The sequence below is a fragment of the Phalacrocorax carbo genome, chromosome 4 (genome assembly GCF_963921805.1).
Source record: "Phalacrocorax carbo chromosome 4, bPhaCar2.1, whole genome shotgun sequence".
Classification (NCBI taxonomy): domain Eukaryota; kingdom Metazoa; phylum Chordata; class Aves; order Suliformes; family Phalacrocoracidae; genus Phalacrocorax; species Phalacrocorax carbo.
Window position 1 is genome coordinate 32,099,545 of NC_087516.1, and position 24,128 is coordinate 32,123,672.

Here is a 24,128-nt window from a genome sequence, read left to right on the forward strand (position 1 = left end):
GGGAGATAAACAAAATGTACAGAGTTCTCTGATAGCATAATATTCAGCATCATGCCTAGCTTCCTAGTTTGTTGTATTACTGGAGCTTTTAGATAGGTAAGAATGATAGGCCTGTAACTTCCTATGCTATTAGCAATGATTCAGTCCTAATAAAGTCATTTCAAAGGAAACATTTTCCTATTATAAAGTTTAATGACATTGAAGATATACTACAGAAGTTTCATGCATTTTCCTTATTTAACTGAAATTGTCTGTGGCCAGTATGTTCCTGTGCCACTCAGGGATATAAATTAGTTATTAGTGGAAATTTAAAAGGGCATATGCAGTCAGTTTAACTCCAGATTTATGTGTCTTTACAAACTTACCTCCATGACTTATCTTTTTTATTACACCAAAAAAATATATGTGGCAAATGGGCACAATATATGGAATAATTTCTGTATCTCTGCCTCCTGAGTTAAAGTTTAGCATTCGATGAGCGTCCTGGCAAAGAGTAAGTTTTGCTGGCTAAGATCTGTGGCAGCAGGAGTCTGTGACTCTGATCCTAAGTGAACACTTGGACAGTGTCAATAGACACTGCTGCATTTTAAGGGGGCACAAGAATTTGACAAGGAAATTATTTGATGACAGTGAGAGAGCCAGAAGAAAGCAGCAGAAACAATACAAGTCATCACAAGAATGAAAGTTGTAAATGATACCAAAGCAAAACCAAGTGAACTGTTGCTAGCAGTGTTTGTTCCTGAGGTGAAAGCAAGAACTTTTCAGGAAAGATTGCTGGCTAAAAATGGGTCTTTCTTACTAAATATAAGTTTGTCTTCTCTCTTAGATTCTCCTCCTGTTAATCAATGACACTTGACTCAAGAAACAGGAGCCAAAGACAAAAACTGCAAAGCGACAGCACCATAACAAAGAAATACTTGGTTCCATCTGTGTTTCTTAACTGATACAACCTCTGGGGCAACTCCAAACACAGATCAGTAAGATTGGTACCAATTAGTACCAACTCAGTACCAGTAATGTAGGTTACTGGTACTGAATCCTGCTATTTTTTCAGATTGTTCATAAAAATTCAACATGAATAATATTCACATCCAATATTTTTGCAAATAATCACAGAATGGTGTATTTTAATTTTTTTGCATTAAGCTCGTATCTTAAATGAGAAGATGTTTTGATGCATTGCCACCTTTAAAGCCACCTTAACATTAGGATGCCGTTTTTTAATTTTGTCCATTGCAATTGAACACCTGACTTATGGTATGTGACAGGGGATAAGATTTTAATGAAGACAAGTAGTAATTACCAGGCATGCAAAGATGCAGGGAAAAAAACCCCCAAAACATACAAAACAAAAAACCACACACAGAACTGCCCCCTAATCCATCCCAAAACACATGTATTCCAAGAAAAGCGTAATGTTAAATATCCACCCTCTGACTATGCCAGTGTGGTTTTGTGGTTTAATATACTATAATATGCGAAAGGTGAAATAGAGCTATAGCAAATATTTGTCTGTACGCTCACAAAAAGTTAAACATACCTAAATATAACTGCTTCAGTAAATCTTTCCAAAGCCCATCATCAAAAAATACTGGAGGATGAGCTCACTCACAAGTGAACTTATATGTATATCCCCCCCTCCCCCTCCACATTTGGACTACACAAGTCCAAAAAGCCCATGTACAAACAAAATGAGGGCAGTGCCCACACTGACCATGAATTAGCACATACATCATTGACTAATAGTCTTACCATTCCGTTTGTTGGGCCCAAGACAATAAAAATGGTGGATGCAGTTTAAAGAATTTTGTTGATGATTTGTGGGTGGTCAGTGAGTATGACTAAGATACAGACACTTTCTAGCTACTTCAAATAGACTTCAGTCTGACTGGTCACAACACTGGACACTAACCATGTGGTCAGTATAGAAAAAGTGGAAACCACTGGAAAAAAAATCCCAAACAAACCAAACCCTATTGGATTTTAAGCATGTTCCTGCATAGCTTATGTTTGATAACCCTTCTTCTCAAAGTCATACAGCCAAAATAGTGGCAAGAGGAATTATTTTAGTGCACTGTTATCAAAACATTGTTAGCAAATTGATTGGAATTCAGAGAAAAAAAGGCAAAAATTGCGAAGGAGTCTGGATATGTCAAGAGAAAATTAGAGTTAAGCATGTAACTTTGCAGCCTGACAAATGCATGAATAATGTAGAGATCTAAAAATATTAGCTTCAAAAAGCTAATAAAGCATAATATAAGGGGACTATTCCTAAATTAATTAAGTATTGTTAAGTCATCACTAATTTATTAAGGAAGCTGAGGCACTTAAGAAAGACATCATCCTGAAAAGGGAGACACCTAGAATAGATAGTTTAAAAAAATTAATCAAAATATTAAAGAACCATCCTAAACCTAGATAGCCCATCTGTGTGACAAGTCTCACACGGTGTTGTAATGATGTGCTTCACATTTACACTGAGTTTTCTTGAGGTCAGCAGAAAGCTCAAACTGTGTAACACTTCATCTGCTCTGCCACTACAACCCACAGGCATATATATCACATCACACAGGAAAACCAATGTAAATATATATTATTTTAAATTTACATGAAGACATAATTAGTCTCAGTTCAGATATCCCACAGTTCTGATATCCGTTAACAGGTCTGTGTCTGAAAGTGGAGGAAGCTCATAGCATATTTAATTGGTTGGTACTGATGTTTGTGCATCCTTCAGCTGTCATCCAATAGTTCTTTGCACCCCTGTGGAGTAGATTAATCTATGTAACAGTGTAGTCTTTGCTCTTTGAGAATCATAATAATTGGATGCCACCTGCCTCTTTACATGTTGGTCTACAGCCAAGACTAGACTGTGAGGGGAACCTGCTCTGAAAGCAAACAGGAGGCTTCAGATTACTCTGCAACTGGACTTTGTTACCTCAACTGTAGATAAATTTCCACGCAGTGTAAAAACAGTCAGATTCAGTAAGATCCTGAAAAGAAACAGAACAGCCAGGATAGACTTGAGAGAATTGCTAAAAGGATGGGGTCATAACCAGTATATAATTGATTGCCAAATCAAAAGCAATGATTTGAACAAGGATGAGAATCTAGCCCTAAATACATTCACACAATCCACCCACATTAAGAAGATTTTCCTGCGAGACACGCTGCAGGTTGAGGTTTGGGCAGATTTGACCAATTTAGGCAAAGGAAGAAAAGATGAAAACAGCTTCTGCTGACTCTGAAGAGGAAAAATTGACTAAGGGCCAAGACTTCCCTGCTGTACCAGAGTCCGAAGTGGACATGACTGCCCATTTCCTTGGATATGTTAGCTGGTATCTATTTATCTTTTGATTTAATACTTTATTATAAGTGGTCTTCTGCTACATGAATGGCTCTCATTTATTTTTCCAGATTATACTCTGAAAAATACCACAGCGGATTCCATTGGTAAAAGTGGTAAAAATAGCAACTAGATTGTAGGATTTATATAGAATCATGTTCTCCCTGTGCACACTAAGTTCTCTGCCTGAAACCAAGCAACAGCTTTATAAAGTTCTCTCATCTTTCCTTACCTGTTTTATTGTCATTCCTTCTGCAGCAAGTCACTGCCACTCTCCCACTTTCTCAAACTGACCAAATTCGCAATAATAATTTACTACCTCATTGTACATTCTACCCATCCTTTTCCCTGTCATCACACAGATCACTGTTGGCACTATTGTTTTGTTGCATCTACTGAAACTGACAACCACAGGATCCTCTTCGAGGAGAGTGAAAACCAATTTTATGAAGTAGGGTTGGGGATTAATGTCTTATAATACACTAAAGAAATGGCATAGAATCTATTTTCTCTGCATGTTTTAATTGCAATATTTGAGATATTCTCCCTAAGTACAGAACTTGCATTACATTACTAATAAAACTCTGTTTATGAAACCTGCTTACAAGAATAATGTTTGATTGCACTAAACTCCAAATGACCCAGATAATGCAGTTCACCTTTGGTTCTGATTTCACTGGTGTAACTTTACTGTGTAATTTCATGCATTTCATAAGGCATAAAACTTCAGACATTTAGGTGCATGAAGTATAATAAGCATGTTATGGGATGAAGTTTTCTTTAAATTATTCTAAAATAGTGTATGATGCTTTCTCTAAAACCTAGAAAATATTGGTAGATTGTGAAACTCTGATCAACCTTCCATGTGTCTTAATGAATCATCAAGTATCTTGTCATCAGCTCTTGAAGACTCCTGTCCAGTCCCCGTTCTCCTTTCTTTAAAATCCTTGCCAAGGAGCTATTAGGAGTCGCAGGCAAACTGACCTGCGCTATATATCATTAACATACAAGAGACAGCCAGAACTCAGTCTTCTAGGGGTTATGTGTGTAATTCACTACATCAAAAAGCACATGAAAAGCAACATACTACTTTTAGTCTGTTGCACCACTAGGGAAGGACGATGTGACATCCTAAGGACAACGAGAAAACTGTTAAACTAAGAGTAACTCCTGGTGATTATTTTCTTGCCTTACATAGAATCCACACCTATGTAATTCACTCTCTGGCATGATTTAGATCTTTATTTGGTGTAGTGCAGCAGCCTCACATAGCCAAATGCTAGAGAATTTGCCTATCACTGAGTAGCCATGCATCATATCTACTACTGCCTCCTGCATATAAAGGAGCAGAGAATTCGTCCATTTGACATTAGGAAACTCAGTAGCTTCTATAAGCTCTTCTGCTCAACAGCATTACTCCATGGTATCCCAACTACTTGTATTCCCAAAAAGAAATAAAAAAAGAGAAAGAAAATACAAAACCCCAAGTAATACCCCTGTAATGTGCCTCACTAGGATAAAGTTTCTTCATAGCATCCTATATGAGTGTCCTGGTTTCAGTTGGGATACAGTTAATTTTCTTCATAGTAGCTAGTATGGGTTTATGTTTTGAATTTATGCTAAAAAAAAGTGTTGATAGTGGGGAGATGTTTTAGCTGTTGCTAAGTATTGATTACTCCAGTGCTTACACCACAACAGTGAGGTTGTGTTTTGGATTTGTAACTAAAACTGCATTGATAACACACCTATGCTTTGGCTGTTGCTGAGCAGTGATTGCACAGTGTTGTGGCTTTCTCTTTCCCCATCTGCCTCTCCCTGAGAGAGTAGGTTTGGGGTTTCCAAGAAATTAAGAGGGGACAGCTGACTCAAACTGGCTAAAGGGATATTCCATACCATATGACATCATGCTTGGAAATAAAAACTCAGAGAAAGGAGGAGGAAGGGTGGATATTCGTGGTTATGGCATTTGTCTTCCAAAGTAACTGTTATGCATGCTGAAGCTGTGCTTTATCCTGCCGATGGGAAGTAGTGAATACATTCCTTATTTTTCTTTAGTGTGTTGTCCTGGAAGACTGTCACCCAAAACAAGGAGGAATCACATTATTTTTTATGTTTCAGAATGTTTAATGTCTTGTTTTTCCCTCTATTAAAAGTAGCACAGGTTACTAAAATTGGACTGAGGACTGGTAAGTCACATGATGGCAGTACTGTCTTAAATTAAGTCACATATGTACTGCCTCAGCAGACGTCTGCCCTAAAAATTTTGACTCTGTTTGCTGTCAGATTGTGTGACCCTACATACACTGAGAGATGTGTGCTTCTGAATTGCTTGGGAAGATGTCACGTTGCTCTGCAATTCTGAGGTGAGCTCTGTGCAGACCTTTAGCAAAGCACATTTTGTTATCCAGAATTTTTGCCGGTGCTGCTGGTCACCTCAGCGATGTGGCACAGCAACTTCCTACTCATCTGTTTGTCTCATGAGCTCAGAAAAAAGAGGCTCTAAAGCATTTTAAAAAAAAAACCCTCTCAAAGCAAGTGATCTATATCGTTGGTCTCTTCTCCAATGGTAGATTAATTGCCTACAATACTGCCAAACTGATGCAGAATTCCCTAGCAGGATTGACTTTGCAGAGCTGATGCCAGAAGGTAGTGAGCTGTCAAATATTTATTCTCAAGCAGTAGATTTACAGTCACCAAATGCACATTATTTCTTTATCCCACTAAAAATGGCTTTACAAAAGAGATGACTAATGGGATGGTGAGAGAAGAACCATGGGAGTTGCAGAGGCTGGAGGCTGCAGTCAGGTCTGGCTGCCTTTAGCGATATATCCCAAAGTGCAGCAACACCAGATTCCTAGTCCTGCAATAGGACGAAGAAGCACAAGATTGCTCAGATGATGCTGAACACTTAATATGGAGGACATGGCATGAAGACGTAACCATAAGTACATAGTAGAAAGACATAACTGTGTGAACAATGTCTAACCGACAGCCTTTAGCTCATTGCTAATTAGATCATCCCCACTGTCCCCTTGTACGTAACTCCTATATAGTCCTACTCTATTGGATGGCTTTTAGCATCGCAGATGTAGATGGCATGAATACCTTTCAGCACACCAGGAACAGAAGGTAGGAATCCTCAGATCCAAGGGCAGGGAGAAGTAAGCTCTCAACCGGGTATGTAATTCTTATCAGCTTTAGGAAATAAATTTTAAATACTTTTGGTATAATTGGTTCCATGCTTTTTGGGGGACCTTAGAATGGCAGAAATTAATAATAGAAGATGTAAAATATCTTTAAAATATATTTCCTTGAATTTTCAAGTTGGCCTCTAAGCTCCATACAAATAGAAAAGCACTAAAAGGGTAATGCATTCCTTATATGTGTTCCTTCCAGGTTCTGTATATGACGTGCTAATGCTTAAGTGACTTGGGTCAGCCACAGCTTCTCTCCCAGGACAGGTGCAGGTACATTCAGAACCGCAGCATGTCAGATGTTCCACAGAATAATGCAGCCCACACATAAAAAGGACAGCAAATATATGCATGGAACATTGTTTAAAATTCTTTGCTTTCTCCTGCATTATTCTTCTAGCTTATTATACCAATCACCTGGAGCATAAATCTGTCTTCACCATCTGTTCTTTCTTCTAAAGCAGATCCCAATTGCCCTTGACTGTTGCTCTTGTATACAATTCTTTATCAAACCTAATTGGAAACAGCATTGAAACCAACACTTACCATCTTCCCAGGCATGCTGCTTAACCCTTCTACATCCAGAATACTGTTGAATATTGCACAAGAGGGTGCAATCCTTTGAAAAGCAAATGATTTTCTCTCCAGTGCTGAACCACACAAGCCCTCCCTATCATTGGGGCTACAGGGTTATTTAGAGCTCCCATGGAGAAAACAAGCTTAGAATTTCAGAATTTCAAGGCTGCCAGTTATGAACAGACAGAAACATCCTGCTGTATGGGGTCATATGGAGCTGACAGGAGAGAGCAGAGTTTGGTCCCTTATGTCCCCCTGTATGTATCACAGTCACCTACTGTGATAGGTTTGGGAGATATGGGAAGAATTATAGATTACTTCAGAAGTAAAATAAGTTCAGCCAGTAGGGCTCACAAGGTCCAGCGCAGGCACCGAGTTCCTCCTCCCATTTTAATTCTAGCACTAGTTATGGCAGTGTTGCAGGGAAAACAAAGTGTGGTTTTGCTGTTTTAGTTTAAAACAAATAAAAACATAGTAAGAGGATATATTTTAACAAAAAAAAAAATCTTAGGTTAACACTTGGAAAGTGAATGATTCACAGGGTGCACTACAGGACACAGAGGAAGCACAAAACCTTTCACTTCAAGGCATCACTGGTTTGCTTTCATTTGTGCTCCATGATTATATGCCTAAATCTTTAAAAGCTTTGGATTTTGAGCAGCTGAAGCATTAAAAACTATGTTCAGAGAAGCTTCATGTGCCTTTAAAGTAGATGTTTCATGGTAGAAGTAAAATAAAGTTTCTGCACAAAACATGCCTGTATCTTTGCAAATGAAATAACACAAACCTTTTAATTCCTTGATTGGTTTAAAGGTGTGCCTATATATCATCATTATATCTTACTTCATTTGGAGGGTATTTGACTATCAAATGCATAGAAATACAGACTTTCTGATTTTATAACTTCATAATGAAATGTTTTGGCGATATATATTATATCATTATCTGTAATAGTTACTAATTTATTTACTAAAGAAAGCAGTGAAATAAGTCAATAAAATTCAAATTCACTTTCATATGATTATGAAGTGCCTTAAAAGTGACTCATAGAAACCAACTGGCTTTACAAAGTCAACATTAGATGTATTCCTAAACCACAAGTGTGGATAAGTCTATGACAATATCCTCTGGCAATTTATAATTTCCCTTAACTCATGCATTACATCAACTCTAAGATATTCCTATACGAGTTCAAACTTTAAACTAATGACCAGAAGACTTTATTCACTTTCTCCAAATCGCATATTTTTCCTCAAATCCCAAATGCCAGATATTCTGAATAACAAAAATATTTTTTGGTCAAAGCAAATATATTAAAATTAAAGCTACTGTGGTTCCAGCTCCCCACAGTACCTTCAGCTCAGACCCCTTTCTTTTTAGTGGAGATTTGAACACTAAGAATATACAGGCTGAGGTTAAACCTTCAGTAGTGTCCCTGATCAATAGAGTGAACGACCATGTAACTCATGAAAAAATTATAAGTACTGAGGGGTACTAAAAGCTATAACTGTTGTAGATATTTAATATTCTTCTGCCTGAAATGAGACAGAGACTGGAACATAACACAAATATCTGATTCCTTACTTTAGTGCTCTAATAATTAGGTTATTCTTTAAGAAGGGTAACTTTATACAATCACTAGTTATACATTAAGTGCAGCTTTGACAGCTCCTCCTGAGTGAAGTCCTTTCTCAAGTGTTTAAATATCCCTTTCTCTAGATGGTTAACAGAAGGTTACATCTTTTTGTGTGTCTACTTGTATGTATGTATTCATATGTATAGCCACATTGCTTATATAGATATGAATATTTATTCAAATTATTCTTCTGAAGAACTGCTTTGACACATTCATACAGCTAGCTTGCTCTTAACTTGATATGTAATGGTTATTTGATGCACAAGCCCATTGGTAATCCTATTCACTTTTAGTTGAATACTCAAATAGAAAACTTTTATATCACATTCATGAAGGCAGCAATTTATTTATCTTAAACTTTCACTTAACTGACTGTGCCCATGTTTCTACCCTGTTTTCAAAAGACAGCTATCTCCCTTCCCCCAGCAGAGTCACACTGTATTCATAGGAGTGTAAGTCCCATGCTTGTTTCCATGTGGTTTCATGATTATGATATTGAGTTCTGAGTTTAAACATGCTCCGAGACTCAATGAACACAGTTTTCATGGGTTCTCTCCAAACTTCGTGACTGGCCTGATCCAATGCCCTTGTAAAAGCTTGTATTCCCCAAAAAGGATTCTGCGTACTTCTGTTCCTTTACCCAATCCAAATGCCTTTCAGAAAAACCAAAGTTTTCAAAATTTCTTTTTTTATAAAAAGAATTTGAGGTATATTATCAAAACTATTAATACTATTTAGCAAATAATAGCATAGACTAACTAATAAATTTGCATTAGTGATTTACATTCATCAGTTCTAACTATATTCTGCACAAGAGACTATAGAAATATCTGTAAGAGCTCCTTTAACTGTTAGTTGCTTGATTCCACTTCTGGTTGCAAAGATTCTCTTTGGTGTACTTTGAGGTTTTTTTCCAGCTTTCCAAATTCAAGCCTACAGAAACTTAGTTCTGTTCTTAACATTTAAAGAAACGGCTGTCTATATAGTCAGGTTAAAAAAGGAAGCAAGCAGCACGACACCAGTATCTGTAAAGTTGCCTTATTTTTAATAGCATTTTTCACATTTCTTCTTCAGTGTGTGAGATGCTAAGGTTTTGGACAACATTTTTGTGTGTTTCCTAGTGAAAACTTGCTATAACACTTTTAAAACTTGATAAATAATGCGTAGCAAAGAAAGCTTATGGCAAGTGAATATTAATGGCAGGAATTAGAGCACAGAAACTAATCTGAAGTCAGAGAACACTAAAGCACAGAGTACTAAGTGACATAAGTAGGCTAATTGGATGCTTTTTACAGGAACTGCTTTTCTGCAAACGTTAGATTCACCTGACAGAGACTTACTTGATGACTCTTAGCATAAGAAAAAAACAAAATACTTCTCTTGTGACAAGTAACAGATCTGTGTCTTGACATCAAGGGGAATAATAATAATAATAAAAAAATATAGAAATTCCTAGTACCTTAATGGTATATTATTTTTCTTCCTCATTTATTTCAATAATCAAAATCATTCTTCTTACTCGCCTCACAATCCTTTTCCCATGCTTGACAAAGACAACTCAGATCATCAGAATAAGATAGCATTTAAGAAAATAACTGACTATAGAAGTTTGCTTTACAGAATCTTGATTAATGACTGCACATGGTCTAGATGTCCTAGTTCAAGAGCAATATAGCTGCCCTCCTACTCACAAAGGCTGGAATCAGCTTTTGACTTGTGGATATATATTATTTTTTTTAAAGAAGCTAATAGCCATATGTCTTTCTCAGCCCAAGACACTAGAAATATAGATCCGTGCTGGTTAGTAGCCCAGTTTACAAACATATATTGCAATCTGAGTGCCTCTCTGGCCTGTAAGTGGTAACTTGGGTAGTGCACTCAAATCCCACCCAGCACAACAGAGAGGGGAAAACAGAGGCAGAAAGACCTGACAGTCTACCCAAAGTATTTCCTAACTATGGGTGGGAAATGCCTTTATTATGTTGACAGCAACCTATCCGAAGGATCACCTGCTCAGCCTGCTCAAAGTTCAGAACCAAGGTGACTCAGCAGAAAAACTTCGAGGGAAGGATTGAGTAATGAATTGTCAACGTAAGGAAGTGCCAGGAGTAAGCCCATACTGCACTACAGGTCTGTCAACCCTAAAATCCATTAACTGTATGTTTAACAGAACTCATAAATAACATGGCTGACAACTGCACGAAATCCAGCAAATTATAGCATTATATTTAATAGCTTAAAACCACCAACCCAATCTTATACATAGCTACATCCTCTATAGCATTCAAGGCTGTTCTGTTGTCAACAGCTACTATAGAGGGAATAGAGAGTGTAAGTCATGCTTATTTGTGGAGTCTTCCCTTTTAAAAGCCCAAATTAAAACAGGAAAGTGAGGCTGAAGCACAGAGCCACCTCAGGCTAGACTTATGAGCAAAGCAGATGTGCTGGCAAGTGTGCTCATTTACTGAAAATCTCTACATAAAGGAGCTTGAGATTCAGTTACTTACACCTAAGCTTCTGCTGCTTTTATGGATGTCAGAAGGTCTTTCAGACTCTCCAGAAGATTACTTTTGTCCCTTCTGGTCAGGTGGGATACCCTTGGTACCTCCCAGTGTATGTCTGAGATCAAGCTGTTTCACTGTAAGGAGTCATGGCACAAACCCAGAATATCAGAGTGTTGGCTAAAAAAATATGACCCTAGTTTATACCTGTTTCTAGCAAGATATACATAATACACTTGTGTGACTTTTGCTGATTTCAGTAGAACTCTCGATTAAGTGAATATAAGGTCGAATAAAGCTGGATCACTTTCAGTAGTATTAGGGGAGCCTAAATACAAGTAACACTGTAGGTAAGTTATCCAGACCAGTTCTGTCAAACAGATTGCTAAAACTGTTAGAAGTCTTTTGACAGGACTTTTATCACAGGGAAACTATATGTAAAGTAAAACCAGGGATAAAACTTAAAACACTGCAAGTACATTAAAAATGCATTATTACATGGATAACGAATAACTAGCTCATTGCTCCTGCATGCATCAATACTGATTTTAACACATCGTGTTACCATCCCTTCAAAAACATATCTTTCTTAAGTGTCACATGCATTTCAAAAGGCTAAAGAATGATTCTCACCTTATATAAACACATGTATCAGAACTGTCACATACATAACAGGAGATAATCCCAGAATTTTCTAATCAAATACATGTATCAATATCTGAATTTGTAGCTTCATACTTTGCTATGCTAATGTTTGCGTTGTGAAAACAAACTAGAAATCTAATTATGTTTGTATATTTATGGGCACTTTAAACATCATACAATTTTTTTCTACATCTGACAAAGCACACGGATTTGTAAATTTATGTAACATATAACCATAAATAAAGTTCAGGATGCAAGTAGCGCATTAGCTTAAGATAATCATTAAGAAAACAAGTTTGCAATCTTGTTGTAAACTTGCCCAGTAATTTGATTTTTGATCAATATACATCCATATATAATAGAAAACTAAGTGCTTCCATCTCAAGCCAAGAATAGATTTTCTTTGGTTGTAATTGTTAGACCTCAAGACATGTACAGTCTCTTGATACATACATGTCTACTTGTAGTATATTAATAGTTTTAGCACACTAGAAGATTTACTTAAAAGGGAAAAACTTCATTATTCCACCTTCAAACTAATCAATATGAAATTAGCTTATGCCAAAACAAAGTTAGTAGCCTGGAAGGAGGTGCCTGCTGTATAGACAGTAGGTATGAAATGAAAACATTTGGTTATGCCTTATTTGTTTTTTCCACTGCTACCTCCTTTCCCTGTTATGGTTCTATGTGCAGAAGTCAACTACAGGAACATCTCACTTCTATTTTATTGCAAATTTCTGCTTTCAAAAGAGGAGGGTTCCTCAAGATACTCTTTAGCTACGTGTTATACTATTATTCCATGCTTTTCCACATAGCTACTAGTCTTTTGGCATTATGGGATTTCCTATCTGAGAACAGCCACTGCATTTCAAAGGTTGCCCCAGTTTCAACAAATACTTCAGAGACAAGCATGGGAAAAAATGCCCCACACCAAAATGACAGTAACAGAGTAAATGCAGCTTGTGCACATCAAGTTGGGATTACTTACTGAATGGCTGGAGATTTCCAGACCAATCATTGCATTGACAAGTAAATTTGGCCCTAAAGATGGATCAAGCGATGGACAAAAATAAGATGGAAAGCAAAAAGATGAAGCTATAAGATGCTCCAAAAAGTTTGTGGGTTTGTTTTTGTTTTAAATCCCAGAATGACTTTCTACTACGCATCTTAATTACTGTATGATTGACTCCTGGGAAAGGATCATATAGTAATTTTGGAAATATAAACTTAATTGAGAATATTTAGCATTAAAAAAGTTGGGTTTTTTTTTCTGGTGGTCTGCAGTAAGCTTTTATAAGGCCAAATAACAGTATGAGAACTCCCCCATTCATTCAGATGTACCTTTATCAAAACCAGCAAGTTAACAGCCTTATTAGCCACCAGCTACTAAACAGTTTGGTATGAGCAGATAGAGGAATATAGATATATAGACAGAAGATATTGTCACTATGCTCTGAGAAGAATGCTTACCCTGAAGACTGTGCACACAAATTGCATTAGATTGTCAATAAAATCTGTATTCTTCTAAACATTTTTTTCCATCTTTCATGATACCTCAGTTGAGACAGAAATGGAGGGAAAAAATATCACTCCATCATACTCAAAGCCTTGCCTGTGTGGCAATTTTGCCCCAGTCAGCATGGGCTTGTTTGAGAAACCCAGCACGCAGGAATTTTAAGAGCTCAAAGGTGCTTCTCTGATGAAAAAGTAGATGAAGTGGTTAGGAAATATTACCAAGTGTGTCAATATTTCTGCTATTAATTCTCCTTTTACCTTCTAACAACATAGCTGAAGCAGCTTTTTATTGGTTTCTGGATTTAAAACAAAACAAATAAAAAAAAAACCCAAACTAACTCTGTCCATTCTCCCCTCCAAACTGCACTCTGTGTAAAAGTGCAGTAGAATGGATTGCTGAAGGTGATCTCGTCATGGAGACATCACTTTTGACAAACGTACTCTTTAATCCACTGTGAAACCTGTGTAGCAGGGACAGGATAACGTTTCATTCTGGAGAAAACAAGTGGTAACACAGGTTCTTTCCTTTCCAGGCATAAAAGGGTGGAATGATTTCTCACTCTCCCTACACAATATGTTCGCATTTTGCATACCTCCATGAATTTCTAAGGTACAGAACATATCTTTTCACTTGCTTTTTGGCCAGAGCGAGGGGTAGGGAAAGATGTAGAGTTAGGCTTGTAGGAACATCTTTTCTTTGTAGTTTACTAACTACAAAAAAATTAATTATAAGTATGTGGGATAACTATTTGTGGATACAAGTAGTAAGTAGAGAGATAAAGCCTCTTCCTTTGGCTCTTTTTGGTTTGGTTTTTTTTTTTTCCTCCTGCCTCCTTTCATTCCTCAATATGGAAATCCACCTCTAGTTCAAAGCATGCAAGACACTTGTGTGTTTTCTGCTTTGTTTTGGGGGTGGGGAGGGCAACAACATGGAAACGTTTCACACATTTTGGATATGGATGACATTCAAGTGTGAAAAGCAAAGGACAAGTTATTGTTCATTGTTAAGTTTCTAAGGAAACATACTTTATTCCACTCATGGCTCTGGGATACCACTCCCAAAGCTTTTCCAAGCTACAGGAATGGGAATGGATGGAACCTGATCAATTCACAGATGTGTTAAGCACTGGAGTACAGTGAAATGAGCTACAGGATCCGTGGGGAAAACAGAGGTCCAAAGGCTATAGGAAAAATAAAATTATTTCAGTAACAGACAAAGCATGAGAGTGGAACAAACCCTGCTAAGGCTAGCAGGCAGTCTTATCAGTGTTGATTATGTCCAAACTCTATATAAATCAAGAAACAAAAGAACTACTTGCTTGCATATGCTCAGGGACTGCCCTGTTGGTATCAGGCACCCGTGGACAACACTGTTCATATTGTTGCATTGCACAGTATCACTCTGAAACCAAGCAGCTGAAATGTTGTAAGCCCCTGCTCAAAAGCCTAGGAGGTGAGAGCCAGGTCCAGCAATAGTAGAATAAAGTTGTTAATCTAAAATTCATACACCCCAAAACATGCTCACAATTCGTGTGCCACTAGCTGTATTCTGAAATGAACTTGGGTGTTGAAACAGTTTCCAGTTCCTTATCAACACTTTATTTCCTGTTTAAAGTTTCAACTGATAAAGCAAATTGTTTGTTTTCTCAAATAGCTATATTATACCAAACTTTCAGTTGGTGCTGTGATATGGATGAACCATTGTTTTCCAGATTTAACATAATTAAGCCCCCAAAGCCACAGGCAGCAAAGCCAATCTGCCCATCAGGCTATTTGGCACATGTTTGCATGCCACTGCACACACTGAACCACAAGCCTAGGTCAATCCAGAAGATGTGCTACTTTTGAAGGGTGAAGCTAGGGCTGCCAAGCTGTCCTGTGTCAGTAATTGTTGCAGTACCTGGTTTCTACTGAGACACTCCCACACACACACACTCTTTGAAGAGCCATTTAGATATCTCTGTATTAAAATTGTATCCAGGTTTTGGGCACAGCTTCACACCTATTGCTGTTCAAGGCGCCTTTTGCTTCTTCAGTTCATCAACCACCCCTGAGAGACCACAGGGTGATGCTGTTATCTCATGCCAAACTCCTATCCATCTTGTCATAACAGACAGTTAGATGGACCACTGGCAGCGGGTAGTTCCTCGCTAGCTCTCACCGTTTGAGTTTTGCATTTCACTGGGTCCTGATTGTGACCCCATTTGAATATGAGTTAATGACTCCATTTTGGCTTCTGCAGCTGAACAGCATTTTTATTCCATCTTTATTTCCCTCCTTTCACCAGTCTAAAAAGACATTAAATCCAGACTTTAGGATGGTTGCTGTTGGAGGAGTGGTGAGAAGACATGACATGGGCCTGAACTGACTGACAGATACAGACTCCCACCAAGCACAAGTGGGTGTGCAGTGTTATAGTCAAAAACGAATTTAATTGTGATCACTGTGACCCTCCCAGAGATGGAACAATTGGAGGGAGTGCAGGAAAATCAGCTGGCTTTCCTAATAGATGATCACTTGAACATTAATAATGGTTACGACATTTCTGTTGTCTGAATCCTAGTAAGAGAACTTACTAGAATTCAGACCAGGACTCTAGTAAGAGTCTAGTTCTCATCACCTAGTCTTCTTGACTTAGCTGTCAATGAAGTAATTTAAGCTGTATGTAGCTAGTTATGCAAATAAATAAAAATTTACATCAACAAAATTAAACTGTGTTATATTTTCTCATACAGTAATGTGGAGAACAAACAGTATCTGAAACATGGAATGTATTTCAGAAATTGAGGTATTTTCCAGCACTCATTCAGGTTTTAGAATCTGAGAGTAGGGAAACATTTTAAGCGCAGGTTAAAATGATTTTTAGTCACTGAGAGTTATAAGTAGGTGCTCTATACATCATATTGACAACTCCAAAGTATAAATGTCAAAGACCCTTGCCCTGCCTAAAAGCAACTTGCTGGTTAAAACCACGGAATTTCAATTAAGGATGAATGTGCAATTACTTTAAGGAAGAATAAAATCAAGCTCTCCATTAGGAATATATGAGCAGCTGTTTTTAAAAAAAATACTGTCCATTCATTCAATTAACTCCTAACCTTGAAGGCCACAGATCATTTCATTTGTCACCACATCGATTAGGCAGCTCTACATTTTGAGAGTGCTTCTATGCCATTAGGTTATTAGATCCAGCTAATTTGTTTTCCTAGAATTACACGAATACCTTCCACACATTAGCTAATTGAGAAAGTTAGAATATTTGTGTCAAACCCTTTCTATAAATAATAGCTATTATCAAAACACTGAATCAGAAACAAAATACCTATCCTTTTTCAAGATATAACATACAACGGGCAATATTTTGAAACTAAAATTGTCATTTCCATGCTGCTAATGAAATTACATTCTATGAGGAAACAATGTTAAGCAACCAAAAAATCCTGTATATCATGTCTCAAAATCACACAAGTAATCCAATATATTAAGTACAGACCCCCTCTCTGCACTATTTTAAAATGTTTTTAGCTATATTTCTTCTCCAAAGAGTAAAGCAATCTTCACATCTACTGGTTGTTTGAATGGGATACACTAATCCTAACAAGATATATTTAGAGATCCTGGTTTAAAGTATGTAAAAGATCACTATTTTTTTTTCACCTAAATTGAACTGATACTGCAATATCTAAAGGAATTTTAGTACAGAAAAGAAATTAGAAATGCTTCCTTATTCTGTCATGAGGTGTATAAAAGAGCATTCTCCTACCTTAGTCAAAGATGCTTGCTTCTGACTGACTGGCACAATTTTACTTGCATCCTAGTAAACTCCTGAGCAGTAATCCTGTTATGTGTCTACACAGCAGTTTCATGGGGGTGGGACTTCTGTGTAATAATGAATTCACCAGGGAATCTTCCCTTTCAAAGAATGCTGCTGCAGACAAGGAAACCACTCGACATTTATTGTCACAAGCTTTCGGATGATTAGGTTAAGACACAGGGAGTAAGTACACGTACATACATACAGGTATGCTGATTCAAATATTTCCTATATGCTAAAGCTTTGACAAATAGGCTGAAAGCCGCAGTATGATTTACAGAGAAAGTGTGTGTGTATATATGTACATATATACACTATATACATATAAAAACTGAGTCACAAGAGCTAAATGAGAAAATTCCTTATTTAGCCTGTACGGGTGTGGCAAACTAGTGTGGCTGCGTCTATTGGTGATTCTAACCATTTAATCTGAGAAGTAGAAACTCAAAGTCAAGCATGCCAATCCTTACCTAAAAATATTTAAGTGTTTCTTAATCCTAAATAATAAGCTACATAAAAAGCAGATGCACATCCACCCCACTGGCAATAGCTAATTTCCCCTGTACAGTGGCAGCACAGATCTAATGAAGAAGCTCTGTAATATGTTAACCCAATAACATCAAAAATAGCTTCCTACAAGCTCTCTGATAAAGAGTGGTGTTGTTTATAATTCTTATTATTAAGATTTATGAGCTAAAAAACCTTGGAGAGTATGCGTGGTCACTTAAAATAATAGACAACAAATGTGAGAGCAAATTGATACGTTGGCTGAAAAAGAGATGTATCTGGCGAGGTTATGGCAGTGAATGTGACAAAGGGTGAAGAAGTGTCCCAGTATTCAAACAATCACTTTAGTGGAGCTGTAAGAATGATTGCTATATGACCCATTACTGGACTAAATGAGCATATCCACCTTTATTAAATCATCCAGTGCTTCCTTTATCTCACTTACAGATGAAAAGCACAACAAAGCAAAATTTATGTCCGGATCTAAAAACAATGCAAACTCAGCAAGTTAAAAATAGGACTTTGACACATTTTAGATACCCAAATTTAAAGCACCTATCCCAAGACTTAGGTAATGTCTGAATTAGGAATACCTCTAAAGAAATCACCAATATAAATAAAAATAGTTCCCTACATACCTCTAGATTATCTTCTGTACACATTCATGGGTGTTCAGTTGATGGCAATGTTGAGAAGTTTTGCTAGCTAGTACTTTCAAAATGCAAAAATGGGCCAGAAAATAGAAGTTGCTTTCCCTAAATCCATCAAGTGACTCCATTTGTCTGGTATTTGTACAGCGTTCTTGTTAGCTACCTCACAACAGGTGCAAACAATCATACCTTCTGTATAAATCCCAGCATTCATCCAGGGTGTGGAAGACAAATTCAGCCCCCCTTCTCTTCAAATCTAAACTGCATTTCCCAACTCTGTGCAGGTGCCCTACCAGCAAGTCACGAAGTGGTCTGTGTGCTTACCGCACCCTCTTTTAAAACTGTCCCAAGAGGGATACAACACTCAAGAATCTGAGCTACTTAAAAGACAAACCAAAAGAATAAACATCATCCTGGAAAGTTCAAACGTGAGCATAACTTGAATAGCAGGTAACGACCTTATCTAGAGTAGAATTATGAGGATTTTATTTCAAGAGAAATGAAAAGAATTTGCAGTTGCTTAACTCAAAGGGCAGAAGGTAAAGGAAGAGCAGCAAGGGAAGAGAATGATAAATATGTCAAATAATATGTCAAAAGCAAAAACAGAGATGTTCCCCATCTTTATAGTGGGTAGTGTAACAAGCAATGGGTTTAAATTACATGAATAAAGGTTTTCCAATACCTAACATGAATCTACCAGTAAAGACTCTGCAGTCTTCCAGCTTAACTGGGAGGCTTTAAGAAGAGGTTAAAAAAAACAAGAAAAAGTACCATAAATAATCTAGGGAGAGTTGATTTTGTATTGGCTTAGTGAGGTGGTCTGTCCATGCCTAACACAAGGTTTTCAGTGCAAGTTCTGCACGCTCGCTATGCAGAAGTCAAGCATGCTGCTGTCACAAATAATTTTACTCAAAGAACGAGTAGACTTTTTTAAATTGTAAAAAAGTTGCAAAGTATTATTTTGATAGGAATTATTTATATCAATAGAAGTATGAATGTCACCCTGCTAATGAGCTTAAAAGCAATATAACACTAACACTAATATATAATTTCATTTTTTATTAAGTTTTAAATATATGCTCACTTCATTCATTCAAAAGCCTTTACCTTCTCTTTAGAACAATCAAAAGAATACAGGCTATTTATCTAAATTAACCTTGTTCCTTTCCCAATTTGATATAGAACTTTGGAGAATTTAAGACTGCTTTTCAGAACTGTAAGAACAAAACATGTCACATGTAGTATACTTCTCCAGATACTTTGGTTCTGCTCTTTGTATGAAGTAACTGCACCCTGGTAGATCTTATAACTTAATTATTCTAACCTAACAGACTAATTTTACTTAAGACCTCCTTTTATTGATCTGCTATACAGTTGAAATGCTTTCACCTTCTGGCTTTTGCATTGCTTATATTAAATTACTGTCTAACTTGTTTTCATCTACTTTAAAGATTACTTTGTGGAAAGGTGACCCCAGATAGCAAAGTATTGTCTTTCAGGAAAATAAATTACATGCAGCCCTCTTTGTTACTCTTAGATATCCAAACTTGCAGTTACACTTTTGCTATTTGATCGCTGTTACTAGTCAGTAATGGATACAAGTCCTCTATACAGCTGTTATTTAATCACATTAAATTGTCGTGTTTTGTAAGTTGAAACTGTCCTTTGATAAAGGAAATTAAATTTCATAAAATGCCATCTTTCTGCAAACACTGATCTGATTTACTGGTATTGTGTTGGAGAACCGTAACCAGTGTTTAGCAATACCTGCACATCATCAAACCAATGAATGCTTGAGTGAAAGACACAAGGCACTTCAGTTATTGGAAAGTGCATTTCATCTACAAGCTGTAAACAGAGATTGCTGCTGTCAGAAATAAATCTGAGTAGAATCAGAGTTCAGTGGCATTTAACACAAATAACATTTAAATCTTCTCACATCAGTGTTATCTATTCTTTTCCCCTTCTAGTCAGAAGAGCTCATTACACATCTCTAGAAAACAAGCAAGTTATCTGATAATTTTCCTTACTTCCATGTTAAAGGATGGACCATGTGGAAAACTTGTATCCTGCATGGAACTCCCATGGATTCTGTATTTTGGTAAAATATTGTTGATGTGTGGTATCTGTCACTTTTAGCTCCAGTGATGTATAGGCTTCTTCAGATTTCCTTGCAACAAGGGGTGCCAAAAGAGAAGTGTGGCAGCCCTCTTCAGAGTCACTTTGGTAAATGTAACTAAAGAGTGTAGAACAGTACATAAGAGTATTTTTGAGAAAGGCTATCAGAAAAAATATGCTATCCTGAACCATAACATAAATACCTTGAAAAATCATTTTCACTGCAGAGGTTTGGCTACACAGGATGCTTAGCCTAACAAATGAAGTCTGGAGAGACTAGATTAACACATTTACCATAAACATACTTCTCATAAAAAATAATCATTTCAGAAAGTTGTATAATTGTAGGGAAGAAGATAATGAAGAAAGTACAAGATGGATCTATGCACTGCAAGTAGACTGGAATACATCAAACAGTATTACACCAGGAAACAGTTAATAAATACCCTTGTGCATATTTTTAAGGGGTTGCAGTCTTTCAGATTACTTTTTTTTTAAACTAAACCCCTCTCTGCTGCTGTGCTGACCTTAACTGATGAAATAAAAGGCTGGAGTAAGAAAAAAAAGTTCTACAAGCTGCTAAGGAGAAGGCTAGCAAATACTTATGTATTTTTCCAGCTGACTTACACAACTGACTTCGTGTGTGATTTTTAGTTCATGCCAGCCCAAGGTTCTTAGAAACTTCAAGGAAAAGACATGTTTTGCCTTCTACTGTTGTTTTTTTTTTTTTTTTCTGGAGATGTGTCACCGCACTAGCATACTACTTAGCACACTGAACAAACTGCTTTCCAAACTTTTACTAAGCACACAATTTTTAAGCTCAAGTGTTACAGTCTTTATGTCAATACAGTTTTCAGTGCGTTCAGGTTGCTATGATAATTTTGTTACAGCGGATGAAGTAATTCTCATACATTTTTCTGAGGATCCCCAGTTTTTTCATTGACTAAATAGTTACGTCTAGCCTCCTTGCCCTTTATGCGTGGGCAGTGCTTCCTCTCTTTACATCATGGGCAGTACTTCAATGGCAGAGTCAGTTCTTGCCAGCACTAAGAGCATTGTGCTGGCGTCCTATTTATACTGCAAGCAAAAATAATTACATCTCATCTCTTCTGAAAACCAGGCACTGAAAAGGAAGCAACCCAATACCCTTTAATGAGATGTCTTTCTATAAAGGGATTTAGCCTACTGTGTGATTACAGAAAATGCAAAAGAGTTTTCCCTATGTTTCATTAATAGTTGTAATATGGTTTAGTGGTCATTAACATGAAGAGGACAGATTTTCTTCTTTTAAGTGTCAATTCCCTTAGAATTTTTCCTTTCTTACCAACCCAAAGGAAAACATATTATGTTTCAGACTGGTAGAGAAATAAGGCAAACACCGCTATATCTTAAATACCACTAAGCAACAATTAATTGATTCAACAGATAAAATGTTGAAGAGTGAAAGTGTCTTCATTTATTTATTCAGACCTCTGAATTTGGGTGATTATGCTACCTGTGTTTTTTTCCACAAAGGTGACATTTAGTTACACTACATGCGTTTCCTTTGACTATATCACTTAACATTTAAACACAGAGAACTGCTTCGCTTCTCACGGCCCTAAGGACAAAAACTATCATGCTCAAAATGCTGCTAAAGCAACTTCCAGGAAAGCATACTCACTACCCTATTCTACACAGTACATGCTGGTAAATAAGGCAGGATATATATATTAAAAAAAGGTAACTTCAAATCTCTCATGTTGACTTATTCTATTTTTTAAAAGATATTTATTCATTAGGACGTGAACTAAAACCCAGCTGAAACCTGCCAGGTTCAGATAAGAAATAATTTCTACATATTACATTATTATGTAATTATTTTATACCTCCCCAACCCCAATGTTATTTAGAAAGAACGAACTTTTTTCAGAATATTTACAAGTCTGGATATTAAAGCATTTTGTAGTGGAGACCCCCGTTCAAAGGATCTTTTCTGGATAGTCTTCAGAACCTAAGTTTCTTGTTTTTCCTTCATCAGTGACAATCAGCATAGACATTAAGAAATTTTTCAGGCAAGAGACACTGAATGTATTAAGAAGGATCTGTTAGCCAAAAATTGAGGTTCAAGGTGGAATTTAGAAACAGCCTTTTCCTCCAAGAGGGTGATGAAACAAGTAAATGGAGCAAATTACCCAAGGACATTGCCATCTCCATCCTTGAAGTTTAAGACTCTGCTGGACAGAGTTTTCAATTTCATGCAACATATTCAACTTTTTTTTTTTTATTGTTTTGCTGTCTGATCTTACATGTAGCTTCATTCTTCCCTAAGCAGGTGAGAAAGCTCCTAACTCAAATGGGTTTAAGACATACATTTCAAAGACCATCCCTGCCCAGACAGAGATATAGAATTGGTCCAGTTGTGTGACTACTTTTTTGAAGAAAAAAAAGTGATTGTCGTCAGGCTATTGCTTTCCCAGTTTACATTTCCTAGCTGACCATCACTGGAAACCTAGGTAGAGTAGCCCATTTTTAAGACATACATCTTGTTGCAGAATACAGATTGAAGCCCAGGTCATCTGTTGAGCTGGAACCTCAGACAGAAATGGGAGGAAAGTGATTTCTGACATTTTTATGGGAAGACAGGCTGAGGTTAAACCCAGAAGAACTCAACTTCCTTTCTGAAATCAAGATCCAGTTTATATATGCCTATATTCAGTGCAACGAAGGATGGAGGACTCTGTAACTATTGGATAAAATCATGTCCCCTTAGTATTGATGAAGGCTTTACCATCAGATAAAGCTAAGTTCTAATCACCTGATTGAAACAGGTCCAGGTTTCTCAGCCATCATACTATGTTACAAAGAACTTAAAGAAACTCAGAAAAACCCCACCAAAACACAAAATCGCCATCTACCTACACCCATTATATGCCTCCAGAAAAAACCCTCAACCCTAGAAACAGGTAAATTGAATAGTTTTCTCATGAATTTTAAATCTAAACCCATGGGTACTGTGGCAGAAGTAAGAACGGACTACGGTTTTGCTAACTTGGTTCAGAAAGTGTTCCTCATAACTCTTGATACTGCAGAAGTTACTGCATTTCTCATGAATAACTAAAGAGATTATAAATACTTTTACTTTGATATTCATAGGCTGATATCAAAATACTACAACATTCCCTCAGTTTCCTGTTTCCCATGACTTCCATTTGAAACCTTTATAAGTGACCTTTAAGAAGGGGAATTTTTTGCTCTCCTAGTTACTGTGAAAATGAATGGAGCCAAAACCAGAATTAAGACCAATATTTAGAGACTATTTTGTTGTTCTTCCAATTTTTTTCCTTCTTTTCTTCCCATGCTTATTATGTTTCTTCTTTTGCCCATGTTATGATGCTTTTTTTTTTTCCTGGCTTATAACCCCAGGTTCTACCACCTTTGTATGAAGCTCTTAAAATATTTGTAAATTATTATGACCTGGTTTACTTGCTTTCAGTTAGCATCTCTTCATCCATTACCCTGGCAAGTTTTGTTTTGAGCACATATAATTTTTTAAAAATACCTACAGTGTCTTATAAAAAATAATTTCACATAGTTATTATGAGGTCTAGAGGAATGAACAGAAATAAGCCATAGAAGGCTAACAC